At 47.6% G+C, this 18,504-nt stretch overlaps 1 long non-coding RNA gene across 7 annotated transcripts in view; it reads right to left on the bottom strand.

The window, feature by feature from the left end:
• Positions 1-3,536: 3,536 nt before the first annotated feature.
• Positions 3,537-18,504, bottom strand: part of LOC139828651 (uncharacterized) — a 42,986-nt gene continuing 28,018 nt past the window's right edge. For 5 of the 7 annotated variants that reach the window (XR_011740543.1, XR_011740544.1, XR_011740542.1 and 2 more), the window contains 3 exons: positions 17,194-17,420; positions 16,706-16,887; positions 3,537-6,730 (listed from right to left, as the gene is read on the bottom strand). This is a non-coding gene — a long non-coding RNA (uncharacterized lncRNA). Of the gene's footprint in view, positions 6,731-10,491; positions 13,204-16,705; positions 16,888-17,193; positions 17,421-18,504 lie in introns of those variants that run through there. The other 2 variants (XR_011740541.1, XR_011740540.1) reach the window with 2 other exon arrangements.

Here is an 18,504-nt window from a genome sequence, read left to right on the forward strand (position 1 = left end):
ATCTGATCTCCATCGCCTCTTTGTTCGTGTGGATTTACCATTTAAATCACAGTCTCCAAAGGCTGTTTGAGTTGTTTTCTAGCTCAAAACAAAATGATAAAATCCTAAAGATGGCCTGAGAGCAGGAAATATTACTCAAATCCCTCCAGAATTTGGCCCTTCTAATAAAAATATGAAGTGGTACCACAGTGTGTTTGGGATTGTAAGCTCCCCTGTACCTGCCACGCAAAAACACCGCCAGCACGCTCCACCCAGTGAGACAGGGTGACCCTGGCCAGAGAGACAGGATGGGAACTGTCCACTGGACCTGTTTTCTCTTTGTCTGAACCCAGATCAGATGTTTCAGAAGAAGGTTGCCCCACAAAATGCAGAGGTGAGGTGATCTGCCCCACACAGATCCCACCTGAATTACTGGCAGTGACTGATTCAAGCTGTGAGTGATGTAACTTCGTATGTCTTCACGGCGTCTTTTAAGATTAAGCAATTTAAAGTCTACATGGCTGAAATAAGTGGATTTTTTGTTGTTGTCCTGACATCAAGGCAGCTCCAGGGGACAGAGGAGGATGCTGTGATGTCTTGGACACCAATGCTCAGCGGAAAGCCCTCTGTGGGTGGTGATGTGGGAAGAGCTGAGAGTGTCTGCACCCATGCACGGCTCTGAGAGAGAGTGTCTTCTTTTCAAACTTTTGTGTTGAGCCACTTTCCAGGAGATGATGCTATGGGAGAGTGATCCTGCAATAGTAAAACTGTTCTGCGCTTTGGGTGCTGGGTGCGAACAGCTCCATGCTAGCTGCCCCGCCAGCTGCGGCTGCCTCTCTGCATGTTGGAAAATTAGCCCTTAGGAGTTTGAATGGAAGCAGACCTGGCCTGAAAGCCTGCCACTTGGACTACACCAGGCATCTCATTTTCCAACTGGAAAAGTGTTCTTCTTTAGCCCTGCTGATGAAAATTAATTGAAGACACATGTTAACAAGACCCAAAGGACATCTGTGTAAGCATTCAGTGAGAAGATCAAGACTAACTCACACCAAGAAGTCATGTGCTTAACCAGCATCACCTGTACAGCTGACTCCAGACACATAGAAGGTGGCCTCACAGTGCCCGGACATCCAGTTTTCATCTCTCCCGTGCAGGGAGCAGCCCTGGCTGTCCCCAGGTATGTTTTCAGCTGTCACCTCGGTTGATGAGCAGCCACTCCAGAAAAGAAAGTGGCACTTGCTGAACAGCAGAAGCAGCCGCTGAGCAGAGAGGGAGCCTGTATCTGCTGGGATAGGCAATAGGATGAGCAGAATTCGAAGGCAGACAGCTAATACAAAAGATGAGCAAAGTGCACAGTAATTACAGCTACTGTATAATCTGGGAGGTGTTTCCTGGCTCACTGTGGGCTGTGGTGACAGAGGTGTCACCTTGTCGTGTGTTTCATTTATGGTGATTGTTTTTAAAATAGTAAGCTCATTCATTTATTCAAAACCAGGAAATTCAACTTTATGGTGGAAGAGCAGCTCAACACAATGCACACAACTTTCTCAATTCAAAGTATGTTTGTTATATTCTTCCTTTACATTTATTCTTCATCTATTTCCACCAACATTACCCACTCAATGTCATCCCAGTTCATAAATGGCTTCAGCTGCTGCAAACATTGGCTGTGCTGTATTTACACAACGACCGGCTCACGATGTCAGTCAGTGTTACTGCTGCCACCCAGAAAAGGCATCTTGTTATATTTCATGAGCATTTCTGACACCGTCTGTGAAGTTTGCCCACTGTCATGCCCAAGCTGAGACAAAATTTTTCACACCTGAAGGTCCTGAATTGAGCTTTTGAGTAGAGTTTTGGGCAGCTGAAGAGAATATTGAAAACCTATGGGTGCTTCCTGCAAGGTGACAGAGCAAGTGGAAAATACAGAGTTTGCCCCATCAAGGTTCACCAGAGCTCATCCTTGAGCAGTCTGAGGGACCCGTCTACCTCAGGCTAGTTTGCATGTGGAAATTAAAGCAAGTCCAAGTGTGAGTTTAAAGTTTGGTTGATCAAAAAAATGCAAGACAGCATTACTTCTAGGTAACCATTTACCCTGCCGCCAAGTGTCCTCCTCGACATCTCTCCCCAGCACCCTGATCTTTCCATGGTTGTCACCAGCCGAGAACCAGATCATGGAGGGATCTTCTACTGCTGGCAAGTTGAGCACTCATCAGTGCAAGGAACACAAGCAGATCTAAATCTGGGGCAGGCTGGGAGGGAGCAGATCACCCAGCCATCCTCGCCTCTTGGGCAGCAGTACCAGCGCTCCTTGCTGCTGCGGGGAACGTGTTAAAACAGAGAAATAAACTTAATGTCTTTTGTAACTTAATCACAGTATACATTAATTTAGCAGCTTCTCTTCAATGTGCTGCACAGACTTGGCTGAAAAATGTGGTGAGAACTCTTCCAGAAACTCAGTGCAGAATGGGCTGCTTTTAGAACTCAGATTTCAAGAAAATAGTTTCATTACTTTAAAAGCCTCTAGTCCCCAAACCAGGATTATTGTTAGTTTTTTGCAGGAGAAAGCAGTAAAACCATTTCTGTGCGCAAATCCCAAATGTAGGTTTAATCCAGCTATGTTTCCACAGAAGATGCTTCTCACTCTCTTGTCTGTTTTGATGTTGAAAATACCTGATGTTGCTCACTGACAAAACTGCACTCACAGACCCCCTCTCAGTTCCAAGGAAAACAGCATTGGATACTCAGCCAGGAAGTATTTTAGCACCTCTGTCTCCTGTGAATTTTGCTGCTGGCTTTAAGCGGAGCAAGACCCAGCCCAGAGCCCCCAGCACACGCGTTTGGAAGCTGTTTGCTCTGTATCCCACTTCTCACTTGTTAGGGATTAAGGAAGAGCTGTGGGGTGGCGGGATGAGCTGGGGCTGTTCCCGGGATGCGGGCAGGAGCAGCTGCGGGTAGCCCCAGGGAGGCAGCCGTGCTCTGTGTCCTGCAGCACAACACTCACCCTCTTCTCCCAGGGGTTCGTTCTCCAGTCCTGTCTCCAGGAGCCGCCCAGGTGCGCAGGAAGCACCTCTGCCCTGGGGCTGCGGCTTGGAGGCCTGTTTAACACACTTACAGCAGCTTTCTCATGGTTCTCATAGATGCAAGTGATGTAAATGCGGTTCAGCCCGAGGCACAGGAGTGTGATCTTGGGCCAGAGCATCTGCGAGTGGACTCCCAATGCACAGATAAAGCCTGAACCACTTGCACCTCATAGCTGGACCAAAGCCACAAACAGCTTTGGGAAGACCTCACTATCGATGTTTGCAAAAAAACAAAGTGTCCTGTCAAGAGTGTGCTCCTGGGCACGTCCCAAGCAGCACCTTTCCTGGGCAGGGTGAAAGGGTGTGAGGTGACATCTCTGCTGAGCTTTGGGAGGTGCGCTGGGTGCATTGCAGGCAGCATGGGAGGTGGGGCTCAGGGCTGCCAGAGCGACTTCTCCCCTCCACAGCACTCATGTCCCTTTGGAACCAGAGAAAGAAAACCAGGTCCATCTGTCCATGGACTCCCACTCCTCGCTTACCTGCTAGCAACCACTCCGCTGTTCAAGGTGGCATCTGAGCCTGCTTCAGCGCAGGAGAGGCACATGAAAGCTGAGTTATGGAGAGACTCCTAACAGGCTGGCAGCAGCCCCAGTGACTCACTAACTTGTGATTTCCTCCGTGGTGGTTTTCCAGCACAGCTGCTCCCGGCCGCAGCACACGGTGAGCGCTGGCGGAGCAAGCACCGTGTCATTTCCCAGAAGGCCAGGCTATGTGGGCAACCTGCACATCGCTCATGCAGATCCCCAAAACAAACCCCAGTAATTGCCTCAGAGGATAACAGGCCATAAATCTAGGCAGCCGCACATGTGAGGCACGCATGGTCTGGCTCCTGGAATCAAAGCACGTGTGTTTTTGCTGTTTGCTGTGGCTGAATGTGTTTCTCATTCTGGATTCTCCCTTTCAGAGGAAACTCCCTCCACCCGCCTCACTTCTCTCATCCTCTTTACGAGAGGACCTCAGGCACTCTGGAAACATGGGGAGAGGTCTACACCATTTCTGTGAGACGTCTCGCAACTGCTTCGTGCCGCTTGACACACAGGGAAGCTGCACACAGAGCAATGGTGTAATTTTCTGCACAGAGCTTGCAGGAGATGCTGGAATAAATGGTATTATAATTCCCTGGCTTCCCAGCCCCATCTTTTTTTCTCTAGGTTTGAAATCACAGCATCTTTATTGTCCACAAATTTGATTACAAAACGGGTTGCAGGTTTATTTGCAAACCTGAAACGTAGCTCTAGGGTCACAGACCTGTTTTGCACAAACTCCAGGCTGAGGATTGAGTGACAGAAGAAAGAAATCTTTTTCTTCACAACTCCATAAAGAAAAAAAAAATAAATTAAAGAGGCTTTGTCAAACAAAACCTAACCTGGGCAGTCCAGGAACCCTGCATAAAGGAGCATTGTACTCTGCTTCAGACACAGCAAGTCCAGTCTGTCAAGACTGTGTCCTGTGCTGCCAGTGAGTTCAAGAAAGCTGGACTCAGGTAGCCAAATAACTCAATGACTTCATGTCTGAGAGCTGGGTAAAAAGAATCTGTCATTTGACAGCAAAACCAAACCAGAGCAAACAAACGCAGCAGCTGGGATGCCAGTGCAGTATGTGTGCACATCACCTGTGTGGCATCCGTACGGTCTCTTAGTAGCATCCCAGGAACCTGCAGTGTGCAAAGGGCTGCCAGTATCAAGATTTCTCAGTCCAGCCCATTGCAAAGACTCTCAAGCAAAACAAGCGATCTCCCAGAGCTGCTCATTGCATGTGGTCTGGTCTCTCCCTGCTGTGCTGGTTTCCTGTAACACACCTGAGACCTCAAGCCATGCTTTAAATAAAACGGCTGTTTTGACCACTTAGAAGAAGGCAGGGAACCCAGCCACACTTTTCCAGCCATGGAAACCACATTAAAAGCTCACCAAGCAACTTTCCCCAGCATTCCCGCTGTCCTTCACGCAGGCCAATCCCAAGAATGGCTTGGCCAGAAAAGAGGCAGTTTGCAGAGCTGCATGTCATAAATCCAGGGTTTCACTAACATTCGCCAAAGGATTTTCTCTCTCCTAGGAGGATGCCTGAATCATCCTTGATGTGTGGTTAGGGAACAAAAAATAACAAGTCTTTATAGTCAACGGTATTTCTTTTCTGTTTCTCCCTGATGAAACTGTTAGTTGGATTTCCAGATCCATCAGAGGAAGATGCCTCCTTTAGTGTGCTTGTCTAAATCCCTCCTATCCCTTCCTTTTCATTCTTTCTGATATTATTCCCTTTTTGTTTTCATCTTTTCTTTTGCATTTTACTGCTGTCAATCACAGCAGAAATACCATTTCATTTATAGCTATAATTACCTCTCTGGTGTCCGTATGAGACTGTTGATCTAGTCTAATCTGTAGCCTGTGAAAAGTCCCCCCAGAATATAGCAGGATGAAACCTGCAGGTAGTATGGGACTGATTTTAGCTATCTAAACAGCTAAACAGAAAACAAAGCTGTTTCTATCAGATTTTAGCAAAAGGCTGCATCTTTAACAGGTAATTCCATCTTCATGAGTGAATTTACAAGTAATTTAAAAAATATTATAGAAAAGTAAGCACTCCCTGCTTGGTGTTCCCTGGAATTGAAAGCACTTCGACCACAAAGTGCTTCTCTTACAACTGACCAAATGTTGCGCTATGGAAGTGGAAATCAAAGGTGTCTTGTTTGGTCTGGGACATTTAAAAGGCCTAAGGTTTGGGGCTGCAACAAAACCACTGAGAAAATCCTGACTCATAGCTCAAGTAGGTCAGCTATGCAAGACAGCCTTGTGATGCCAAAGTAACCCCCAGAAGTTTTGGGAGAAAGAACCGGGAGCATGGGCAGGCCAGAGATGGGCTTTCTGGGCTTGATGGAGTAAGGGCACGAGCCACTCGCTCAGCTGAGCAGCAGCAGGGCATGAGGGGAAGTTTGGGCTCTATCCCTTGGGGTTTGTCCCATGGCCGTGGAGAACCCTGGGGTGGTGCTGCAGATGAAATGCTGCCCTGGGACAGCTGCCACAATGAGAGGCATCCTCAAGCTTCAGCCTGTGGAGCTTGATGGTGCCTTCTGGAAGACATGGGTCTGCATCCATCAGGCAAGAGAGGAAAAACAAACAGGAAAACTAAAGAGACTTCCTGCAGGATGAAGCTTTCTTAGGAAGACGTGGCATGATGCTGTATGGCAAAATATTATGTGCGTAGAGAAGACTTTTGCTCACCTGATGAAAATACTCTGTGTGGGCTTTTGAACGTCCAGTTTAAGAGCTGGCAGGCACTGAGAAGCAGGTGAATACATGGCAGAAGCTTCCCTTCAGCTGGAAAAAACACAACCTCTTGCAGCTCTGACTCAGCCACAATCACAAGCGCGTGCAGATGATGCCAGGGATGCTCAGCCCTCCTCCAGCTCACCCACCTCCATGTGCTGCCTGGCAAACTTTTGCTGTGCCCTGGCCCATACCCTGGCTGTTTCTACTGCCATTTGCAACCTTTGTAAAGGACCTGGATGGGCCCACGTAGTCTTGGGGACTTCATTTCATGCTGTGGGAAAGATAGTTTTTGTTCAGGCAGCTGGGTTGGCCAGGGATGTGGGTCACGCTGTGGGAACGGTGGGCTGCAGGCTGCTGTGCCCTCCTGGGTGCCAATCGCCTCTCCCACATCAGCCTCCTTGCTACCTGTGCAAAAAAACAATCCACATGTAAAAAACATCTTTTGCTGCTTTGACAAGGCTTTTATATAATAGTTTATTTAGTTCATTATGCACCGGTTGCCTTCTCCCTTGCTTTTGGGCTGCACTGGTAATTTTTCTCTCTCCGGATTAGAAAGATTTGTTTTTCCTGGTAGATGCAGAAAAACTGCATTTTGTTCCTGCTCTATTATCTGGGCTTTCCATTTGCCATTAAGGCTGTTTATCACTTTTAATATCTGTTCCTTTCTCTCCACACAACACGACAGATGAGCGCTGCCATATCCTGAGCAGTTCTGCAGACCCTCCTCTCAGAGCTGTTCCCAGGCCAGGGCTCATCAATAGCTGCCACACTGTGATTGCCGCTCTGTCTCAGCTCATTTACCCCCTCTTGTGTGTTCAGCCCCTTTCCTACAGCACAGCAGTGCCCTTGCTATCTCTAGATAGCTAAAGGCTAAAATCTTTCCTTTTTTGCCCCAAACTGGTATTACATAAAGCTGATTTCATGTTTGTAAGCAAAACTCATATTTCTCTCCTTGTATTTAAGCTCAGCTGTGAGAAAAGCCTGTAGAAGGTGAATGGGAAAGTGTGACAGCAGGCAGAGCTGCATCCGCTTCAGAAAACCTGGCTCTGGTGTGGTCTCAAGCTGGGCTCAGCCCCCTGCAGTGAGTGGCTCTGCCAGGTCTGGCTTAAAGGATAGACCAAGCAGGCGTCTATGTACCCTCAGGAAAATCTCGGGCTGCTAAAAAGCAAGCTTGCTGAAGTAAAATATTTATTCTCAATTTCCTGTTAAATTTGGCAGGAACAACGAATTTTTTTCTTGTAGTATTTTATTAGGAGATAGGGATTTAATGGGAAAGCCCAGCAAAACATAATCTGCCTCCCCTAGCAAACAATGTTCAGGGCAATGTTTGCCTCTCCCAACTTTGACAATGATGTAGCCCTCGGCTTTACCCTTGGACATTGCAGAGGAACCTCTGACCCGGCGGCTGGAGACACGACTTCACAGCCAGCAGGTCATTAGAAACGAGCCCCTCAAAAATACCTTGAGGAATGGCGCTTGGGGAAATTAACTGCCTCTGGCAGGAGCAGCCGCAGTGTTAAGGTCACCACGTAAGCCGGCTTGCCTGGTGCTGCTCTAGCCCTTGCCAAGCAAAGCCAGACTCACAGCCAAGCTTCCAGACAGCAGCGTGAAAGCAGTCCTGAAACTGCCCCTGGCTTGCAGCAGCCAAAGAGGGCAAAGGACAGTGGCTTATTTTCTAGCTGGAAAAAAGCTAGAGTGAAATATTGTTGTGCTGCTTTGACAGAACCGGGAAGTTATTTCTTTGCCCTATTTTGCTTTAAAGTACCAGAATCAAGTTAAAATAGGAATGTGCATCAGTGACCTGAGTGTAACAATAGGTGCTGTGGACATCTTACTTAGGCTTGGTTGTAAACCTAGTGTTTTTTATGAAATATAACAGAGTGATTAATCACAGGGTAATCAGGCTTTAATCCAACTGCAGATTTATCCACTCAGTGATTAAACCTGTCCTAGTTGCTGAAGACCTCCTAATAACAGAGGCACGGGTGTTTTGTTCTAATTTAGAACATTTAAGTCCCCTATCAAGCCATTAACATGAACTGAAGGTTGGTTTATAATATCGGGAAGCAATATAAAGCTATCAGCATACATTTTGTATTGGGCAGTGTGAAAACTGTCGTATTTGCCATGCCACCACTTGCAGGGCGGCTCAGATGAGCTCAGAACCTGCGTGCACCCACCAAAACACGGTTTGTATCAGAAAAGCTTTTGATAGCTCCCTGCACATCCCCTTCTCCAAACGTTTCTCCTCTGAACCTTTCCTCTAGGAGGACAAGATTATTTGCAGTATGAGAGGGCAGAGAGTTAGAGGCTTTGGATCTCCAGGGACACTCAGGTGTCAGTCCTAGGCCAGATGCCACCCACCATTTTCTGTTTGGAGCCTCTCATTAGAGTCCACCACTCTTCTGTTGCCCTAAATCTGATCTCAGAGTCTCTCTTCTCACCTCCCTTTCTTCTCATCCCTAATACAGAAGCTCCTGGGCTGTAGCCAAAGACAGAAAGCTCCCATCTCCAGAAAAGTTTCCCTGCCCCATCCCCATCTCCCACGGCAGCAAGCCAGGCTGCTCCCCCATCAGCTTCTACAGCCCGGACAGCTGGGTAACTCACTCATCTCAGGTGAGCTCAGCTACCTGTAATACGACACACTAATGGGCCTTGTTTTCCAATTGTAGCCCCTGTTCCTGGTTTAAACGCAGCCTCACACAGCAGGCACAGCCGAGGGACAGCAAAATCTGCGCATCCTGTTTTTTCCCAGCAACGAGTGAGCCAAGAGCACTGCACATCTATAAACAGTCACCCTGCAGGACCTCGCCCTGCTTACACCATGCAAACACTTTCTGTGCACTAATGGAAGCTTGTTATTGCCTTCCTCTAAAGATCCCACCTTTTAGTTCAACATGCAGAGGATGAATGCAGTGAACACGGAGCTCTTCTGCAAGCAGCCTTACGAATACTGTGGATTCTGCAGAAAATTTGGGGAGGACCAGGGTGCCCTCGGAAAATGAGCACCCAGACCTTCAACAGCTCAAGGGCTGCCAAATACAGGCTCCCTCCATTACCAGGAAAGCAGCTGGCTTGCACACAAGGGAGAAAATCCTGTTACCTGTGAGCCTTCCACTCCCTGCTGAGAAAAGCAGCCAGGGCTTTGCACACAGCAGCCCAGACTGTCACTGGGCTCTCTCCTGACTTTCCAGCTGGCATGACCTGAGCCAACATAACTCCATTCCTCAGAGCAGCGTGTTTCCACGGGCAGGCTTGCAAGGTCAGGCTGTGCCACCCTTTGCTGGCAGCACTCCTGTCCCCAGGGTCCGGCTGTCTGTGACCTGGGGTGCCAGTGCCCTGGAGTCAGCTCTCACAGGCAGGGTTTCTTTACCTGGAATTAGTTTGCTCCAAACTGATCCCAAATACAATGGAAAGTTTCATACTGTGCAAAATGCTTTTTCCCAAAAAGCAAATATCTATGGTGGAAAGTTTTCATCCAGTCGAATGCCAGAGCTGGGGAAGCTGGGCTGCACAGCCACACCAGCAAGGAAAACCCTGCAAATTGCTGTGCCCTCTATGCAGGGGAGAGGAGGAGAGAGTTGTATGGGAAGCAAACAGGCCTGGTGGATGGAGATCACCTTGCAAGGGTCCCATTTACAGCTGTCACCCGCTATATCCCAGTATTCAGTCCACAGTGCAGATCTTGGTCTGTATAACCTGCACAGGCTGCTAACATGTCTCCATTTGAAAGGACCCCCAACTTTCTAACTTCATCCATGTTGTGTATTTAATGGCTTCCAAGACACTTGTGCTAATGGGCTAAATCCTACCAAGTGAACAAGATAACCATCGCTGTGCACCAAAGCCTGCAGCAAAGTCAATATTGACAGAGCTGCCGTGGCTGCATCCTGCCTGGCTGGGACTCCCAGGTGCATGGTGAGGTTCTCCTCTGGGAACCGCTCCAGTGGGGACCAGCGGAGATTAAAAAACAGGAGCTGCAGAGCATCTTGAATAAGAGCAGTGACAGTAACATGGGGTTTTGCAACTCCTCAGGCACGAGCAGTTCTGTCAGCTAACAATATACAGGAAAAACTGTGCATGTAAATCACTTGCAGGCCAATGTATGTATTATTGGTTTTAATAATCAGATGCAAATGGAAAGAGCAATCCAGTAATTATCCCCACGTTACAAAAACCCACACATAAGCCATAGGACATGAGAAGTCTGCTCTTTGAAGCAGCCTGTAACTTTATTTTCTGCCTCATGTTATTTTTCACTTATTCCTCCAAAACACATGCTCACCTTCCAAATGTGCCAAGGCTCGCTTTGCAAAACTGCCTGGCTGAAAGGCCAGACTCCAGGGCACGGACAGCCCCCTGGAGTGGGTGTCAGCCCCCAACCTGAACGTCACACCTGACTCTGGTTCCCCTCTCACTAATCATGCAGCACACTGCTCACAGACCACACTCAGAGTTTTGTGGTCCTGCAGCAAATACGCTGCAAATACTCCCCCAGGGTCAGACGTGGGACAACTGGAGCAGGAGGCCTGGGGTCAACCCCAGCTCTCCCAGAAGCACGTTGTATGGTGCAGGGGTCTTGTGCACAGTGGGAAAGGAAAGGGAATGTTGAGTGATTTAAGGGTGGGATCACATACTGCAAATACCAAACTTCCAAAAAAGCAGCTACTACAGCTTGCAAGCAGCTTCTGCACTGAAACAGCACTTAAGCAGTCCTGAATGATAAATGTTGAAAGGAAAAGACAGTTCAAAGAGAAACATATCCTCCAGCAGGAAAAAAACCCTTGGGGGGAAAGAGAGAAAGATCAGAAACAATTAAAGAGCAATGGTTATTGAATGTACTAGCCCTGTGATTAGGGCTCCTGAATCTGTTAATCAGGAGTGGGATGGGTGCAATGAATACGGCATAGCCAGAAGCACCCAAATTATTGATGAATTGTGAAGGGCTCTGCCAAAATACAGCTTGTCTACAAATGGAAATCCTGGTGCCCCTGGCATTATTGGCTGCTCCAAACAGGAAACCTTTAGTGTGAATTTCATGGCAAATATCTGTCTCCAGCATTTAGTTCTGCTGTTCAGAGTGAAGACAGGAGAAGTGACTTTGTTCAGCCAGAGCCTTTTCCAAGTCCACCGTGGAGAACGGTATTTGTGTTGATATCTGTTTTCAGACTGGACTCAATGGTTAACCAGTCAGATTAATAAATGCCAGAAGGAGGAAATAACAGGCAAGTTAAACAGAAGAGAAAAATGTCTCCCCACTTGGCTAGATAGAAAAGCTTTAAAGAATTCTGTGTGATGATTCTCCCCAGCTCTTATTCAACATTGTTTTAGAAGAGGTGATTGCAGCATCTTTCCAGTACAAAGGTGGTGGGGTTTTCCACGTCAGCGTGTTCCTGGAGGATCCCAGCCATTTCCTTCTCTCTCCCCACTTCCTGGTGGAAATGGAACATGGGACACATGCCAGCTGGCAGGAGCTCTTACTTCAGCAGTATTATCTGATGAAGGACTGTAGGTTATAAAACCACATTTCTTTTGTTTTAGGGGTATTATATTTTTATCCACTTATTGTTGAAATGGTCAAATTTTTTAAAAATTATTTCGCAGCTTCTCATGGGAAATGCCTGCCATTTTTCCAGCTGTTTCAGATCAGAGGTACTTGAGCACTTGTCTGGGTGTGTAAGGAGCTGGAGTGCTGTGCCTTGCCGAAAGATGGGGTGATTCTAGGTCCACGCAAGAAAATCAGTGCAACATCCAGTGGATGGGGGGTTGGGGGAAGATTTTGTCCCCGTGATCCACATTAACCCATCTGTTGCCCTTAAGTGAGGATGTATTTGAGTATGTACGTAATAAAACCTCTACTCTTCATGCCTGGGAACAGAGTCAAAGATAGTTACAGGGAGCACATCTACACTGAAGCCAACTACATGACTACGTGGCGATGCAGGGACACTCATGATGCTGTCAGACTCTCTAGCTCAGATACCATCAGGGACAGACAAAGGTCCTCCTGGGCCATCTGTCCTGGTAATTACCTTGCATTTTGGGAGCACTGTGCTGTGCTCTGTGCCGCAGGGACAAGCCCACTAACAGCAGTTCCCAATTTCAAGCTACCCAGTGTATTCACACACACTGCCCGCAACACAGAGCATGAAGATTTAATGACACTGTTAATCAAGTTTAAGTCATGTAGGCAAATAATGACTTAGTCCTTACACATATACACCGTCTTTCAATTTTGTTGCAAGAGTCTTTGTATAAAAAGCTGGAAAAGCAAGAGACTAACATGAAGCTGAGCCTGTTCCTGCTAAAATTCCTGGTGAGTTTAGACTGGCGAATATGTGAAAATATGCTCCATAAAATGGAAAAAAAGATCTGCTACTTTCTGGGGATTTTACTCCTTACGCTGCCTAACTTTTGAGTATTTCAGTCTTCTCTCCCAGGCCAGACTAACAGATGGCTTTTAAGACGCATTGCTGACTCTACCCACCGAGATACTGAAACCGATGAACCAAAGGAAAGTCAGTGGGAAGTAATTCTGGGGCTCTGTTGGCTATTCTGCTACACAAAAGCCTATTGCTCCAGCTCTGTCCTTCACACAAACACAGCGTGCCCCGTCCCTGCATCCAGCAGCCGCCACGTGCTCTCCCCACTCAGAGGAGGATGGTTTGGGCACGGGGGAACAGGCTCCTAGCTGGGACAGGCTCAATAAGGCTCTTGTCTTATTTAGGCATGTGCTCAGTTGTTTCCTGGGGTTCTGGACCCCTTTGCTCATCCCGACACAAATCTGGGGATGAAAAAATGACAAGGCACAGGAAATTTTTTCTGTATGAACAGAAAGGATGTGGGGATTATACTGTGCAATTCCGGCTTGGAGAATGCTGTAAGGGAAAGGATAGAAACTGTTTAATAACTGTTGTTTAGAGGGCCCAGATATATAACACAAAATTCAACAGTAAAGGCAAAAAGGCAAAACTCAATGTTCATTACCTGCACAACCACCTGTTGTAGGACATGCAGAGACAAAGATGGGTGTTTAATGGGGAGATGACGCTGACCTTTAATGCTACTGCAAATCTTTGAAACACTTCAATTTTTTTTTTTAATAGTTTTCAAACTCACTTTAGGTAAACATTTGTTAATGACTTAAAATTGACTATGCCAGTAAACTCATTTGCTAAAACTGCAAGAGAAAATGCATACAAAAGGATTGCAAGTGCTGCAGCTGAAATGTAGACCTGAGCAAACTTTGACACTATGGAGATCTCTGTCTGGCTGCATAAAAATTCAAGAGTGTCCTTTCAACAGGACTCGTGGTTTCCTCAGCCTGTCATTGCCACAATGCGCTGAAATCTGCAGCATGTCTTTAAGTCACACAGCTCTAAGCGTTGTGCAGCTCTATCATCGTGTACTGTTATCACATTGGTTATATCAGCTAACAGTGCACAGGGCCTGCAACAGAAAGACAGTCCTGCATCAGAGCATGTTTCTGAACTCTTATTTCGAACAAGTTAATTCAAAGTATTAGTTACTCTCTTGCCAAAGCACTGATCTGCTCTGCTACTGGTGACCCACAGATGCCTGGGAAGCATGATCTCCAGTCCTGTAGCAGTGCCTGCATGTCACCTTGCAGCTGCAGCTCTTCCACATCACCCAGAAATGTTGCTGACTGTCGCTACAGGCACCTTGCCTGCCCTGCACTTCAGTGCACAGCACCCACCTCACTAATGCTCCACATCACTATACCCCTTGCCCCTCAATGCTACGGCTGAACAGGACCTACACCAGGAATCAACCAGGAGCCAGGGGCTGCAAAGATACAGTGAATGCACATTTTACACTTTCAGCCTAAAAATATACTTGTGCCAAAATCCCTTTGAGGCTGTTTTCCATAGGCACTGTTCGCTCCCCATTTTCTGGCTGCAAGGGAAGGCGGGAAGCTCATGCAAACAGCAGATGACAAGATCTACTATGCTCATACAGCACTGTGGCTCTTTCCATGAGCACCAAAAACCACACAAATAATCTATAGGAACTTTCCAGTGACAGAAAATAAAAGAGCAAAACCGCAAGAGCAATGAAAAGTTGTAAGATCTCTGAAGGAAATAAGCCTGCCCTTCTCAGAGCCTCTGTCCTAAACCACCCGTGCCCTCTGCACCCTCCAGTCCTGTCCATGGCAGCCGAGCACAGTCCCCAATAAGAAAGGGGATGTAGCCTGGCCCGGGGCTGTCACCCCTCATCCCAAAAGGTGATGCTCAGAGCCGAGATGGCTCCATTCATACAGGCCCTGGCTGGTCCTTAGTGACACACGGGGCCAGACACATCAGGGAGAGGAGCTGTAGGGCACAGCAAAGGCCACATTTGTGATAAAATCTTCTAAGCACACACTTTATCTCTCAGTCATAACAAGCTCCTTTCCTTAGACACCTACTTCTTTTTTTTTTTCCTTTTCAGTCTATCTGTAAAAACATGAAGTCTTTTTTGTAACATGGTGGAAATGAAAGCACAGAGCCTGATATTTAAAGGTTAAGATATATTGGCTTAATCCTGTCAGAACTTTAATGTAGATTATATAGGGACAGGCAATGACCAGAGGGAGGGAGAGAGGTGTAAATAATCCAGAGGAGTGTGGACTTGTTGGCAGGGTGGATTTATGCCCTGTCTTAATAAAGTGCCCTTTCATCTCTGGAACCTGGGCTTAGAAGCCAGTCTAGACAGGAATTAATGGGGCTCCTTCTCCGCTTACAGTTCTCAAGGTTTCCCAACACCCCGTGTTCTCAAATACAGCAGGGAAGTGCAGATTTACAGGATACACCGTGAGCTCAATCAGCCATGGATACTACTTTTTGCAGTGAGCTTTTAAACACAAACTCTGACCATCCACCCAAGAGGGTCTGCTGCTAGGGCAGGAGACAAATTAAATTCACTTACTACAGCCTCTTTATGTGATTGCCACCCTCAGATGAAGCCAGGGAACTGGGAGCCTGTTGTAAAGAGGCGGACTAGGGCATGCCAAGAAAAGAAAATACTGGTGTGCACGACTTTGGACCAGGACGTGGTTCTGCCTGGGCACCATGTCTAGGAACATGCATTACTCAAGGCAATGCAGCACTAGGGCCTGCAGATGCTGAACTGCATAAAATCTCCTGTGGTAAAGGAAAATTGCTGACTTCTTTTCTGCTTGCAGTGAACCTTCCCTTCTGTTTGCTTGTCCCCCTTAGGGGTCCAAAAGTGTAGGTGGGGATGGAGCATCCCAAAGCATTTCTCAGAGAAGGATCTGGGATTTCACTGGAGTGCACAATCAAGAGAAGCAAGGAAAGCTACGAGCAAAAATGTACACATCCAGTGTGAGTTAAAGTATTTAAGCAAAATTTCTTGGAGGAAGGTTTGTTAGGGATTATAATTTCTTGATGTCTTCAATTGCTGTTCCTGGGAGAAGGGCACATCTTCAACTCTCATCTCCAGCTATGCACAAGGACCCCCAGATGCAGAGACATTCAGTTCCTAATTTTACATCTGTTTAATTTTCAGCAACAGGAGACAGGGAGCAGCAGGATGCACTGCCAGCTATTAGGAAGCCCTTTTATTATGCAAAATTTGCATTTTGTCTAAGTACAAGGACTCCAACAAGTAAAGACAGAGCCAGTTAAAGAAAAGGAATTGGAGAACAAAGTGGACTCTGCAGGCACAGCAAGAGGTAAGAGCCTAGTGCATTCAGTGATGGACAGTGTGATGGGTTCTCTTCCCAGGATATTTCTTCTACAGACATTTGGACAGCACAGATGGAGGTGGCCAAAGAACTTCTTTCTGGGCACTCAATAGCTGTCTGCTAGGCTAGCCCAGGACTATGCAATCTGTAAACTCTTAAATTAAGACATGCAAAAGTCACAGGCAATATATAACCACTCCTCTCAATCATATTTTATTCCATCTATAAAGTCTAACACTCAGGCTGAAAAAATGGTTGATTTCTCTTAGCAATAGGTGCCATGGTCTGCCCAGCATCAGGCCCAGGGCAGAAGGGGCCCTTTTCCTACTCCCTGCAGGATCAGTTTTGCACAAAAGCTGCTACATGGCACTGCTCCACAAGGCCCCCATGCCTAGGGAAGGCAAGGTGGCAGAAGCTTTATGTTTGAGGAATGAGGGCTGTCGGACCATGAGTGATATGCACAGCTCCATCAGTCAGATAGCAATTGCTGCCTTTGCTCCAACCCAACAATCTCCTGGGACTGCCTTGAAGAGCAGGGGCTGCTACCAGATAACTTGATTTAAATGAGCTCCAGGCCAAAATGCAAGCTAGTTCCTGGCCTAGTAAAGATCAAGGATTTCTCCCCACACAAGAACCAGCAGTAAGATCTCAGGAGAGGAAGGATGCAGGCTCACCTGTCTTGCTTCAGGAGTACACACTTTTTGCCACCTGCTGAGTTGTGCTGTCCAGCCCAGATGGATCCTCAGCTGCAGCAGGAAATGTTACAGGGGCTAGAAGAAAGGAAGGGTGTGGAAGAAGATCAAGGGCTTCTTTGTCATGCAGGGTTTTGCACATTAGTAGAATTCATTAGTGGAGTCTGAAAATAAAGAGCAGTAATAAAGTGCATTAGACCAGCTCTGTACCTCCAGAGCTGTGCAAAGCCAGCCTGAGGCAGGGTGCAGCTCTAGGCTCCCTTCGCTTGTATCTCAATCTGCAGCCAGAGCACAGAATTTGCAGGGGTGGCCCAAAACAAATGAAGTCTCTCTGCCCTAAGCAGAACTGAGGTCAGCCAGTACAAACCCGTTCTCCCAGCTCTGCTCTCCCAAGCCACTTGCTGGGGTCAGCCGTCTAAGCTGTAGCGTGAAGGAGTGCAGCAGTAATGTCTGTGTAAGGTGAACCTTACCTCTCACTGCTTCAGTCCCAGACCTTTGCCACCTTCATGGAGGTGAACTGTGCTTCTTTCCGCCAGGTCCCACTCCACAGCTTGTAAAGGCTCTTCTGAGATCATGTAATGGATACCCTGGTGTGTTTTGGGCTCTGTGCTGGCCAGATTTTGGTTCCCAGTTTCCATCTTGCCCAGGGCTGGGCACTGTGGTGTGGGAGGGGTAGAGCCAGGGAGGCAACAGAGGTCTGTAGAACAGAGAGAAAATCCTTCTTTACAGACTCCCTACTAAGAACTTCTCCCCTCTGTGCTCACATGGCTTTTCAAAACTTCCCACTCCCTGTAAGGTAAGGAAGACACAAAGAAATGGATGGGAGGAGGATGGAATTTCATGTAGTGGGACATCTGGGAAAGCCCCATGAGGTAACCCCCACAACACCTCTCTGCTCTGCGGTCCTTTCCATCCACATTCAATGCTGTCTTGAGGATGGCATTAGCAAAGGACCAGCCTGCAAGGTCTCTATTTACAACTCTTTGGGTGCCTGCAGCTTTTCTCTGCTGGGCAAGTGAAGGTGTCAGGGACAAGACCTAGGGCACATGTTCACACCACTGTCTCTGCAGTTTTTGAGCCCAGCTGGCTGCCATTAGTATGTGCACACAAGACAGCCTTTCCCCTGTCACTGCTGATGTGAAGCTGTCACAGTGCTCCTGGACCACTGACACACGTTGTCCCATCTCCCTGTGCCTGAGGGGCTGTGCTAAGGGGTGACCCCTGTGCTGAGTGGGAGCAGGAGGGGGTGGGCTTTCTAAGAAGCAATTTGGGCTTATGGCCCCCTAGAGCAGACAGGCAATTTGCACAACTGAGCAAGATGCCGCCCACTGTGGTGCAAAAGAGACTGGATTGAGCTCTTCCTCCCACTTGCACTGTCCCCTCCAGTGCCTTGCAGATGCTAATGGGCTGTGGGGGAGGCTGCCTCCAGCCCCAGGGATGCATTGCAGCGAATTTTCCTGGCTCTCTCAGCTCTGATGAGCATCTGTCAAGCAGGACTCAGGGCTACGTGTCCCCAGCAGCTGCAGGTGTTTGGATGCCAGTTCCTGCTGGGCTGTTTGTGTACTTGTAAGGAGGACAAGAGGAAGATATGGAGTGTGTGATGTGAAGACATCTAAAAAGTGTGCTAAATCTGGGGCTGGGTGGTGTGGACCATACACAGTAATAAGACAAACGTGGCCTGTGCCCTTGGGGCAAACCTAGCACAGCAGAGCTGGCTGCTCCTCCCTGGGTTGGCCAGGAGCAGGAGTGAGAGGTGCTGCAAAAGCCATGATACTCTATAA

The sequence above is a fragment of the Patagioenas fasciata genome, chromosome 9 (genome assembly GCF_037038585.1).
Source record: "Patagioenas fasciata isolate bPatFas1 chromosome 9, bPatFas1.hap1, whole genome shotgun sequence".
Classification (NCBI taxonomy): domain Eukaryota; kingdom Metazoa; phylum Chordata; class Aves; order Columbiformes; family Columbidae; genus Patagioenas; species Patagioenas fasciata.